General features: G+C 41.0%; 1 pseudogene; it reads right to left on the bottom strand.

Moving 5' to 3' along the window:
- Positions 1–202: 202 nt before the first annotated feature.
- On the bottom strand, positions 203–966 carry LOC118842509 (annotated as a pseudogene).
- Between the last annotated feature and the right edge of the window lie 12,091 nt (positions 967–13,057).

Raw genomic sequence — 13,057 nt, 5'->3', positions numbered from 1 at the left:
AGGGTCTAGATGAGGTCTGATGAGTACGAAAGCCAAAACAATCTCCAAGATGGTGAGTTTCCTGACCTCCCTAAGACACTGTTGACTACTCTTTCTCCTCCTGGAACTTTTTCTTCCCTTGGGTTCTATCACAATGTCACAATTAGCAGCTTTGCCAATTCTCTTGTTAAGCTTCCGTGTTTTGGTCTTCTTTACTGGATCATCATCTATCATATTCAAATCCAATTAGATCTCTCTGGTTGAATCGGAATCGTTCTTCTAACTTATCGATGAGCTACTTTACTTCATTTTTCCTGAGGTTGCTGCTGATCTTGGCTGCAAGGAGCATAGCAAGCACCAGCACACAGTTTGCAGTTCTGTTTGTTTAGCTTGCCTTGTAAGACAAGTTTCTCAAAGTAAACATAAGCGATTGACACGGTAGCTGGTTCCAGGTTGCATTCTTCAGAGAGATTCCTCATTTCCCGTTTTAGGCTTCTTATTTTACTCAATGTAAGTTTGATGTGAGGAAACTTCTCTTTAAAAGTTTCATTCATGTCCTTTTTAAGGTCTGAAGGCTTCACATATTCTATCATGGTGGTCATATATGATGCAAAGATAAGAACATGTTTGTGTTTCCTACAGGGCCACTGAGGATCATCAAGGAGATTAGGATTATATTCTATTGAATCACCTGTCTCACTCCTTATCCTGGAAAGGGTAGGATGTGATGATAGTGGAGTTGAAACCAAGCAGCATAGCTACTGGGAAAGGATCTCTTATGATCTCAGTGATCTCTTAATTGCTAAATCCAATGGCCTGTTATCAGATCTCGTGTTACTTGACCTCCCTAAGACACTGTTGACTACTTTCTCTCCTCCTGGAACTTTTTCTTCCCTTGGGTTCTATCACAATGTCACAATTAGCAGCTTTGCTAATTTTCTTGTTACACGTCTGTCAGATGTATTTTGGTCTTCTTTACTGGATCATCGTCTATCTCCTGTTCCACAAGGCTCTGCCCTGGGCCCTCTTCCCTCTAATCTCTCTCCTAGTGATCTCATTGACTCAGTTATCATCTTCATGCAGATGACTCCAGATCCAGATATCCAGCTATGATCTCTCTCTCATAAATTCCACCATTTAGTGGGGAAGGCGGAACAAGGGAACAAGCATTAAGGGCCTACTATGTACTAGGCAGTGTGCTAAGTGCTTTACATATATACATATATTACATATTTACATACATATTACATACATATTTACATACATACATATATCTCACGTGATCCTCACAACAACCCTGGGAGGTAGGTGCCATTATTGTCCTCATTTTACAGCTAAGAAACTGAGACTGAGAGGGATCGAGTGACTTGTCCAGGGTCACAAAGCTAATAGGTATCTGAGGCCAGATTGGAACTCGGGTCTTCCTGACTTCAGACCCAAGATTCCATCCACTGTGCCACCCGGCTATGTTGCTTCCACCTCCATGTGGAAGTCCCACCAGCATCTCTCTCTCTCTGTTTCTCTCTGTCTCTGTCTCTGTCTCTGTCTCTCTCTCTCTCTCTCTCTCTCTCTCTCTCTCACACACACACACACACACACACACACACACACACACACACCACTCTTCCTATAAACATCTCAGCTTCTGTAGAGGGCATTACCATCCTTCTGGTCACACGGGTCACAAGCTCTGAGTCATCTTCAGCTCTTCCCTCTTCTTTGACCCTCCCCATATTCAATCTGTCACCAACTCTTGTCATTTCTACCTTCACAGCATCTCTTGCATCTGCCCTTTCTTTCCATTTGCATAGCCACTATTTTGAGTCTGCATCACCTTCCATCTGGAGCACTGAACTAGCCTTCCAATAGGTCTTCTTGATTATAGATCCTCTTTCTAATCTTTTTCCACACAGCTACCAAATTAATTTCTCTTAGCCACAAGTCTAACCTTTGTCATGTCCTGCTAAAACATCCTACAGTGACTCCCTATTGCCTCTAGAATAAGATTTTTTTTTAAATGTTCAGCCTGGTATTTGCTGGGAAAGTCATCATCTCCATTATGACTCCCACCTACTTTTCCAGATTTATTTCATATTAGTTCTCTTCATAAACACTGCATTCCAGCTAAATTAAACTACTAATTATTCTTGGAAGTCCAGATGCTGCCTTCTGTTTTTGTGCCTTTATTTGGACCTCTTCCCTGTTCCTGGAATGCACAATTGTCCCTTGCCTCTACCTCTGAGAATCCCTGTCTTTCTTCAATCTTCAGTCCAGGTTTCCTACTTAAAGATTTTCTGATGTCTCTTTTTTATATTTTATTACTCATCTGTGTGCATATTATATACAACTCCCATCCTCCACTAGAATGATGTCATGGACTCTAATTAGAATCTGAAAGCCAAGTGTAGTGGAATGGCATGGTAACCTTGGAGCCAGGGAGAAATGGGATCAAGTCTTGTCTCTAACACTTATTAGCTATTTTACCTTGGTTCAGTTTCTTCATCTGTAAAATGAAAAAATTGGGCATGGTGACCTTCCAGGTCTCTCCCAACTCTAGATCTATGATTTTTTTAATTCATTCATTCATTCATCATTTTTGCTTTGTGTCCCAAGTAACTACCCCAGGACCATGCACATGCTTAATAAATAAATATTTATCAAATCGAATTGAAATAAAACAGGAGAAACAGAAGACACATTGATTGGCTAAAAAAATTATGTTGAGACATAAACAACAACATGGTAAACTGGACATGGTGATTGATGAATGTTTCTGACTTAGAGCTCTCTCAAGTGGAAAATGGAATTAATCACTTCCCAGGTACTTTTCATTTTGAGACAGAGCACTTCAGTTGGTCCAGGAAGCAAGATTTAATACTGAGCCCATCTAAGTATAAGGTAGTGTCAGGAATACTGTGGAGGTTGGTAAACACCAGTGCCTTCTGTAAAAAGTGGAGGGAAGGAAATGGAGGGAGTGGGGAAACAAAGTGGGTGGAGAGCGAAAGAGGGAAGACAGAATAATTAAAATAACATAAATAAAAGTACAAACGAGATAACAATAGCTTCAAAGGCTCATAATGAAGGGGAAATGAAACAACTGAGCTGGTCTTCCTGCTCAAAGGAATCCACCTGGGATAGGCAGTGAATGAAGGGCAAGCCAATAAAAAGGGAGGCTTTGAGGGAGACATGTTGGAGTATGGGGTGATGAATAAAGAAGACAGATTTGAGTGAGATTAGGCTAGTAGTGAATTCTAAGGGTCAGAAAAAGGGCTTTATAAAGCTAGGTTGGAGGCAAAAATGAGATGGAGGCGGAAATACATAATTCTTATGCTGTTTCTGTTTCCTTTATCAAGGAGAACAGTCTTGAAACTGGGTAATTAAAAAAATATATATGAACCAGGAGATGAAATCCTATCTAAGTGGAACAATGAGAAAGAAGCAGTTGTGTTACTGAGGTTCTAATGAAGTGGTAGCTCTTTTCCTTTGTCAAGGCAAACACCTCCATAACACTTTTATCCCATTCCCTTTCATCTTTTCTAACAGCTTGCCACATACTTTCTAATCTTTAATCTCTCCATCTTTATGGTCTCCTTGCCTTACTCTTACAAACATTCACCTGTCTTCTCCATCCCTTAAAAAGTCCCTTATTTGATCCCCACTATAATCCTATATCAATCCTCCCTTTCTCAGCTAAATCTTTCTTAAGAACATCATCTTTGACACTGGAGTCTTTGATGCTGTTGATCACCCTCACCTCCTGGATGTTCTCTCTTCTGTAGGTTTTTATGACTATTGTTTCCTGGTCCTCTCCTACTTATCTGATAACTCCTCAATTTTCTTTGCTGCATTTTCATCTATGTTGTGCCTACTAAATTGATGGGGAGAAGAAAAATATCTCTCAGGGCTCTGTTCTGGCCCCCCTTTTCTTCTCCCTCTACACTATCTCACATGGTGATCTCAGCTTCCATGGATTCAGGTATCACCTCTATACTTCTCTAGATTCATCATCCACTTATGGACTCACTCCTGAGCTCTAGTCCAGTATCACCCACTGCCTTTTGGACATCTCAAACTGCACGACCTATACATATCTCAAATCCAACATATCCAAGAGAATTCATTATCTTTCCCTCACAAACCTCCTCTCTTCTCAACTTTCCCATTACCATTGAGTCACCTAACCTCATGTTGGCTAGCCTCATCCTCAATTCCTCACTCTCACCCCATAGATCCAGTCATTTGCTAAATCTTGTCATTTCTGCATTCACAACATCATTTGTGCAGATTCTCTTCTCTCTCCTCACACAATCAACATTTTATTTCAGAATCTCATCATCTCTCACCCAGACTATTGCAATTACCTTCTAATGGGTCTTCCTGTTTCAAGTATCTCCCCACTCCAATCCATCCTTCATGTAGCTGCAAAGTGATTTTTACTAAATCACAGGTCTGACCATGTCACCTCAGGCCCCCTCAAGAAACTTTAGTGGCTCTCAGTTACCTCATGAATGAAATATAAAGCCTTCTGTTTGACATTTAAAGATCTTGCAACCTTGCCCCATCTTGCCCTTCTAGTCTTCTTACATTTAACTACACATCCATATGCTGCAATCCAGCTGCACTGGTTTACTTAACTGTTCTTCACATAGGACATTCCTGCCAGCTCCTTTCCTTTGAACTGGCTTTCCCCCTTCCTGGAACGTTCTGTCTCCTTGCTTCCACCTCTTTAACTCCCTGGCTTTGTGGGTTAAATCTCACCTTCTGCAGGAGATGTCTCCCACCCCACCCCCCGCCACCACTCAGTACCTTTCCTCAGGTTATCTTCCATCTACTATGTCCATATCTCGTGTGTATATAGTTATTTACATATTGTCTCACCTTTTAGAATGGACACTTCTTGATGTCCAGTACAGTGTTTTTGCTTTTCTTTGTTTCCCTGGGACTTGTTCCAGTTCCTGACACGTTGTAAGAGCTTAATAAATGCTCATTGACTGATTGACTTGTACAGAAAAACTATATTCAGGGTAATGAATGAACTTACAAGTAGCATTGCCAAGCTGTTGTCAATATTCTTTGAAAAAACTGTTGAAAACCAGATGCATGCTGCAGGATCAGAGAAAGCAAGTTTAGAAGGGGGAAAGGAAGGGAAGGGAATAAGCATTTAATAAGCACCCACTATGTGCCTGGCACTCTGCTAAGCATCTTTTAAATATTAATCCCAGTTGATCTTCACAACAGCCCTGTGAGGTAGAAATGGAAGAAGGATTAGAGGCAAAGATTAAAAAAACAAAAAGATAGAAGGTCAATCTTCCCAACCATAGTCTAATGAGCTTGATCAAGTCCTCCTGGCAAAAGTTTAGAATGCATCATTAAAGGGTTGGTTTGTGAGCACTTAGAAAGGTAAGTGGAGATCTTTAAGAGTCAGCTTGGCTTGATAAAGAACTGGCCATGCCACACTACCCTAATCTCCCTCATTGACAATTACTGGCCTGGTAGAGCAGGGAGTGCTGTAGACATTATATATATCTAGGGTTCGGCAAGATGTGTGACAAAGTCTCTCGCGACATACTTGTGGGTAAGAGGTGGAAATAGGGGTCAGATAACAGAATGATGGATTTGGAATTAGTTGCATGGTTGAATTTAAAGAATAGTTATAAACATTGCCATCAGTCTGAAGAGATGGAACCCCAGAGCCCTGTACTAGGCCTTATTTTGATCAATGTTTAAAAGAAAATCAATGACGTGGATAAAAGCAATACACAACTATTCCTTCCTCAATGGCTAGGAGGCTCAGGAAAACTCAAACTGGAAATAGAATTAAAATGGAACCAGGAAGAGAATACAGATTTTTTTTTTTTTTTGGAGAAGCAAGTGGCAGGGCTGAGCCAGAACAACCCTCAAACAGGCTGGACTCAGGTGGCCAAAGGCCTCTGTTGATGGATGGCTTCACACCCCAGGCAACACTGGATTTAGCATGTGGTCTGTATATGCAGGTAGACAATGACAAGATCTGTTTGTGCTTTTAAAAATTCTTAAGTCTAAAGCAGTTTGGGCTTCAGATTTGCAGATGACACAGAGCAAGGAGTGACAGGTAGTACTGAATGACAAAATATATTCAGAAAAGTCATGACAGGCTGTAAAGATGGGTCAAATCTAATAAAATGACATTTAATTCAAACTTCAAGTATCCGTGATTTCATTGGTGTGGGCCCTCCCTCCAGTGATGTGGGTTCCAACCTCACAATGCTTTGTGGCTTGATATTGTGTGGTACAATGGAAACAACACTGGTTCAGGGGTCACAGGATATGGGTTCAAATCTTAGCTGAGAATAATTTCCACCCCTAGAGTTACTTTCTACTTTGATAGATCAGCTTTGGCCTTACTTTGCTAGTTCTAGGACTCTACCGCATTTCCAAGACATGTCCAAGCATATACTCAATTCCCCTTAGGCCATTATCTCCACTTTGAGAGAAATGATTATTAATAACCAATGATTTGAGGAGATTCAGATTTCTCCCCTTTTCTTAATCCTCATTTCAAGACCACAGTCTCTGAAGATTGAGCTAACCTCCTCTATCTAGACCCCGCCCAGGTGGGGCAGCCATTGTGTTCTGCTCAGGCTTGAGTGGGGCATAAATTCTTTGAATAGATTTCCCAAGGTTGGGAGGAACTTAGAAGTGGGTGACATTATCAAAGTTCAGGTTCAGCCCCTCATTGTAATATTTATTCTCTCCTTAATTGTTAACCAATCAGAGTTGATTGCCGTCCTTTTGAACACTCCTCTTCCAAAACAACATATAAGTCTTAATCCACCATAATTGTCTTTGGTCCAAGAGAGATGGCCAAAAGTCTATCCTTTTTTTAAAATGCTGGTATTATTAATAAAATGATTAAATTACCCAGAAATTGTATGTCTCGAATCTTTTTTAAATGCCAAACTCCTAAGCATTGGTGTAGATAGAGCATTGGTTGGTGCCTGAAATTAGGAAAACCTGAGTTCAAATCTGGCTTCAGACACTTATTAGCTGTGTGACCCAGGGCAAGTCACTTAGCCTCTGTTTGCCTCAGTATCCTCATCCGAAAGTGGGGGTAATAATAGCACCTGCTTCCCAGGGTTGTTGTGTTACCTAATATTTGTAGAGCACTTAGGACAGTGTCTGGCACACAGTAGGTGCCATATAACTTTTATCATCATCATCATCACCTGAGAATAGGACACTATCCTGGGCCTTGATAGGCCAAATTTGGCCTCATCTTGCTCCGTTCAGCCTTCACTTGCATTTCCTGGACATCTCCAGCCGCGCTTCCACCCCCTTCCCTTCCCTCTCCCATTTATGTGTTATCTTTGCAGTTAAAACATCAGTTTCTTCACACTGGCTTTTCTATGTAGCACCTGGAACATAACAAAACTTAGCCAATACTGTGTTCATTCTCCTACCTGTCTATTCTACTCTAGCCAAACTACAGTTGGAAATATTGTGTTCACCTCAAAGTAGGACATTTTAAGGACACCAATAAACACAGGCATGTCCGAAGGACAGTGACCAGGGTGGTGATTAAACTAGAAATCATGTCGTTCAAGGTCCTGTGGAAGAAACGAGGAATGTTTATCGTGGAGAAGAGGAGACGTGTGGGTCAGGATGGTGTCAAGAATAACTGAAAGTGAGGACAGGTAAAAACCTCGAGCCAGAAGGGGCTATAGGGCTCTAAAGGAAGAGGGAAAAAGGAAACTGGAAAGAAGTAAAATGACTCTGTGTTTATAGGAGGTTATTTTTCTCTATATGTGGTTTTAATATAAATGTGAATCATTGTTACTGTTAGGATTATCATTTTTGCTGCTATTAGGGAAGCATTGTAAACCTATAATATGTAAATACCTTTCTGTAATGGAGAACTGGTGAAGATGAACAGACGAGGTAACGTAGCTATATTCCAAGTACCGGCTCTGAGGTGAGCTGGAGGTTGCCTTTGGGTATCTGGGCTAAACGACTTCTGTTAATAACTAGACTTAACTGTTAAAACTTAAGTGGTAATGGGGAAGCCATGCAGACCGGGAGGCCGACTTCAGCTGAACAATTGATAAAAGAAAGCTTCTGGGCACAGACAAAGAATTGGTAAATAGGGAGATAGGTAATTTAGGGAGGGAGAGTTCCTTAGAAGCCTGGGACCAGTCTACTGGCTTCTTAGTGGGAAGAACTATACTGGGGATGTTATTCTCTGACACATGCAAACTTTGCTCTCTGTACAATTAAGGAACCTCTGCTTGGATTGAGAACAGAATGAATGTGGAACCAAGAAGGGGACTGAGGATTCTTTTAAAGCTGCAGGGAAAGGAAAACTGGACTTGAAACAGGCTGGAGAAGTATAGGACCAAGCCCCTCTAAGTAATCTTTGTCTCCAGCCCTGGATGAAGCTGGCCTCAGTATATACAGGTAGATGATAATAGTTTATGCCCTTATGAATTCCCCATTCATCCAAAGTCATTCGCACTCCACTCAAGACTGGCTATGAACAGATTTCAGGACTGTCAGTATATTTATTATTCCTTTGAACATGGATAACACTTACGGCATCTCTCATTTAGTACTTAGCATCCACTGCCTGTGGTAAGTGAGAGAAGAGACTGCTGGCTTGGATGACTTGAGAGATCATCATCATCGTAACTGAGGTTTATAGAGCACTTTAAAATCTATAAATCTCCTTTGAACTAGGTGCTGCAGGTATTAATATCTCCATTTAGCAGATGGGGAAACTGAGGGAAACATAAGTGAGTTAGGACTATGGTTCAGTTCAATAGGGTTGTTAAGTGGGGGTGGATGTAGAACTGATTGGAAAATGAGACTTAAAAAGTTTTCAGTGGATTAAAGTCAACCTAGAAGGAAGATACTTTGAGCCTCTATTCTGGACATTATTTTGTTCAGCATTTGTTCGAGTATCAAAAGCAGGATTTGAACACCAGTCCTCTCAGCTCCAAAGCCAACCTTATATCTATTACACCACATCACACAAAATCTGTCGTCTAGTACAACCTTACCCTCTATTCCACAAAAAAAAGCAAAGTGAGGCATTTTCACTAGCCATCCACTCTACCTGAAATGCTCTCCCTACTCACCTCCACCAACTTGGCTTCCTTCAAGTCCCAACTAAAATCCCATCTTCTACAGTAAGGTTTTTTTTCTGTTGTTTTTTTAATATTTTTTCTATTGTTTTAACACTCAGATTTTTTAAACTTTGAGTTCCAAATTCTCTCCTCTTGCCAACCCCAGCACCACCCACTGAGAAACTAAGCAGTGGAATATCAATTGTACATGTGATAACATGCAAAATATATTCCCATATTAGTCATGTTGCAAAAAAATAGCAAAAAAAGTGAAAAATTATACTTCAATCTGCTTTCAGAGTTCATTGGTTCTGTCTTTGGAGGTAGATAGCCTTTTTCATGATGAGTCCTTTGGAATTGTCTTGGATCATTGTATTGATCAGAGGAGTTAAGTCACTCAGAGTTGATCATTATACAATGTTGCTGTTACTGTGTACAATGTTCTCCTGGTTCTGGTCACTTCATTTTGCATCAGTTCATATATATCTTCACAGGTTTTTCTGAAAGCACCCTGCTTGTCATTTCTTATTACACAATGGTATCCTATCACAATCATATGCCACAACTTGTTCAGTCATTCCTCAAATGCCACCCCAAAAAAGACTGCTCTAAATATTTTGTACATATAAATATTTTTCCTTTTTCTTTGATCTTTTTGGAGTCTAGACCTAGTAGAGGTATTGCTGAATCAAAGGGTTTGTACAGTTTTATAGCCCTTTGGGCATAGTTCCAAATTGCTCTCCAGAATAGTCAGACCAGTTCACAATTCCACCAACAGTGCCTTAGTGTCCCTATTTTTCTATATCCCCTCCAGTATTTATTGTTTTCCTTTTCTGTCATGTTAGCCAGTCTGATAAATATAACATGGTACCTCAGAGTTGTTCAATTTGCATTTCTCTAATCAATAGTGAAGAAAGCCCTTCCAAATCTCTCAATCCTAGTGCCATCCTTATGTATAATATTTCCTATTCATCCTGTACATAGCTTGTTTGTACATATTCGTTTGCTTGTTTTCTCTCCCCATTAGATTGTAAGCTCCTTGAGGAAAGAAACTGTCTTTTGCCCTTTTTGTACCCCCAGTTCTTAGCAAGATGCCTGGTACATAGTAGGGGGTTAAAATACTTACTGACTAAAGCTCTGAAAGATGAAGTGATTTGTCAAAGACCATACAGCTACACTATTTAGTGGCCAAGTCAGGTTTAGAACCTTCTATGTTTACCCTGCATATACATGATCTTTGCAGATACGCATATATTCTCTTCCCTAACTGAGCCATGATCTACTTGAATGCAGGGGTTCAATCTCGTCTTTCCTCCATGTTCCCCATAGTGTCTGACACAGTAATAGACATTCAATAAATACCTGCTTGAGAGCGGTATAAAGACTTACTAAAAAGAGACTCACCTTAAGAGTTCAGAGAATGAAGATGAGAGAGACAGGGCAATTACAACTGCAGATATCTTAAGTTCTCAGGTGGGAAATCCAAAGTTTTTGTCACAACCCTAGATCACATCCATGAAGAAACAAAGGCCCCTAGTTCTGGGCATAATATCTCAATCATGTCTATAACTAGGAAAATTTTCAGCTGAGGCAAAAAGGAGGCAGAAAGATAGTGGTGTCACAGAGAACAGTCCAAGAGGACGATGCTAAGATGGAAGGCTTTTCCTCCATGCCTCCAAGAAGTCTATCTAGTGACTGTAGAGATTAGGAGGGAAGTCTGGCCAGGGAGAGGGTGACTTCTCAGATTGAGCTAGAGAATAGGATTACATGGGCACAAGTTGTTGGAAGATTTCACAATGAGAGAGTGATCTTGTAGGGAGAAAGCAAGCATTGCCTCCACCTATTTGTCAATTTCAATTCCCCAGGCTCAAAGCTCTGACCACCCTGCCCTAGTCATGGCTCAGATCCCAGTAACATGAAAAGAATCATTAGCATATCCTAATCACTACCTTTTTTCCACTGTGGAGACTTTTCCTGAGAACAGATCCCTGAGTCAATTCCGAGCCCACTGAGCAGGAACTATAGCCAATTTCTCTGCTCAATCCTAAGCCAAACATTGCATTGTTGGCCTCAATAAATATACAGTGATAATAACTGTGTCCCCAGCCAGTCATCCTCCTCTCTCTCTTTTGTTTTTACCTTCATTTTTCTTAGAGTTCTATCTGTCCCTCCGGTAACACTTCATCCCACTATTCACACATGTTAACCATATGCTGAGTAGCAGGAGTTCCGGGCCTCTCTCTTAAGCTGCACCAGGAGAGGCTGGATCCAGTTAGGCTACTTGGAACTTGATGGGCATTATAATAGAATGGTAAGAAAACAAAAGAGCTTTCTTTGTCAATGGCCTCTAGCCCCAGAGACTCTGGCTGAGTCTTTCCTTACTACACAAAAGGGTCCCATTTGCCAGGCATGTATTATTTAAGCTAATTTGGAATTTATTCTAAATTTAGCAGTCTCCAGTTTGCTTACTCCATACATAATGATGATTTAGTGGCCCATAAATAATACATTGGCCCTGATGAATGGCATCGGTTCTGTGTGGTCCAGAGCCCTTTCAACCAAGTGATGGACAGGCACCCCCATAATTCCTCTTGGACACAGGATGAGTGACTTTCCCAAGGTCATTTGACTGCTCAGTGGTGGAGTCTGGAAATAAAATGTTCTCCCTCATGTGGATAGATGCTAAGGAACCCCAAAGTCAGCAAAGGCTCTTTTTTTTCTTCTTCTCATTTTGCTAGTCTAGGGCTATGGATCCCAAGGAACCCTCCAGCAACCCAAACTCACTCCATGTATTTTGCTTTAGTCATGGTGAACTTGGGGAAACCTTCCAGAATACAAAGGTGAAAGGGGCAAACATGAAATCTCTCTCAATGTGATATCTATGGAAAATGGATGGGACCGAACTGGAGCATGTGATAGAAATGGCAAAGGTAATAGGCTTTCTTTTCTGAGACCTTCAGTCACAGGGCTGTCTTCACAAGAGGCACAGCTCCCCTGGCAGCCTACGGGTTGCTTTTCAGGGTTCTAGAGCAGAGCAGAGATTCACCAGAGGCATAACCACCTTTTTCTAGCTCCTTGTTTCTTGAATTGGACACATGGAGGAGTCCAGAATCTCAGTTTCTAGAAGAACAAATGGAATTTTGCATGGAGTTTTTCCCTGATATTCTAGACACTCACTGTATACACATATGTTGCTGTTCGGTTGTTTCAGTCATGTTTGACTCTTCCTGACCCCATTTGGGCTTTTCTTGGCAAAGATACTGGAATGGTTGAACATTTCCTTCTCCAGCTCATTTTACAGATGAGGAAACTGAGGCAAACAGACTTAAATGACTTGCCCAGAGCCACACAGCTAGTGTGGCTGAAACCAGATTTGAACTCCAGTCTTCCTGACTCCAAGCCCAGTGCTCTATCCACTGAGCTACCAAGCTTCTCATACTCATAAACTCCAAATGAATGTCATCACCTGCCTTTGCTTCCAACTCGTCCTACTTGCACACATGTCATCTCTAAAATATACATTGTAAACTTCAACTTAGGAAGTCATTCATCTTTTTTGTTTTTTTTTTGTTTTGGGGGTCTAGATTTAAATGGACATCTTTTGGGTATAGATTTAAGATTAAGTGTATGACCAAGCATTAACAGATGGGTTAACCTTTGAATAAAAATTGTGGACCAAGAAAATCTTTGTCCCTTTTATTTATTTATTTTTGGATGAAATGTATCTATTTTGTTTCTGTTTGTTTGTTTTTCCCTGCTGCTGATACTGCTGTAAAGCCGTAGCAGATTGAGTAGGTATTGAGGGCTGATATCTTCTCCATGTTGAATGATCTTCTTGGAGCTTATCAGTCACCCTGTCCAAAAGAGACAGCAGGGAAAGGGACAGGAAGGTAGGCACTGGGAGAAGAATCAGGGCAACTGGAAATTAAAAGGAACCAGGTGGCAGTTGCCTCCAAGTCCGTGGGAGTCCCAGGGCC

This window comes from Trichosurus vulpecula, chromosome 3 (assembly GCF_011100635.1).
Source record: "Trichosurus vulpecula isolate mTriVul1 chromosome 3, mTriVul1.pri, whole genome shotgun sequence".
Taxonomy (NCBI): domain Eukaryota; kingdom Metazoa; phylum Chordata; class Mammalia; order Diprotodontia; family Phalangeridae; genus Trichosurus; species Trichosurus vulpecula.
This window is presented reverse-complemented; position numbering and strand designations above follow the sequence as displayed.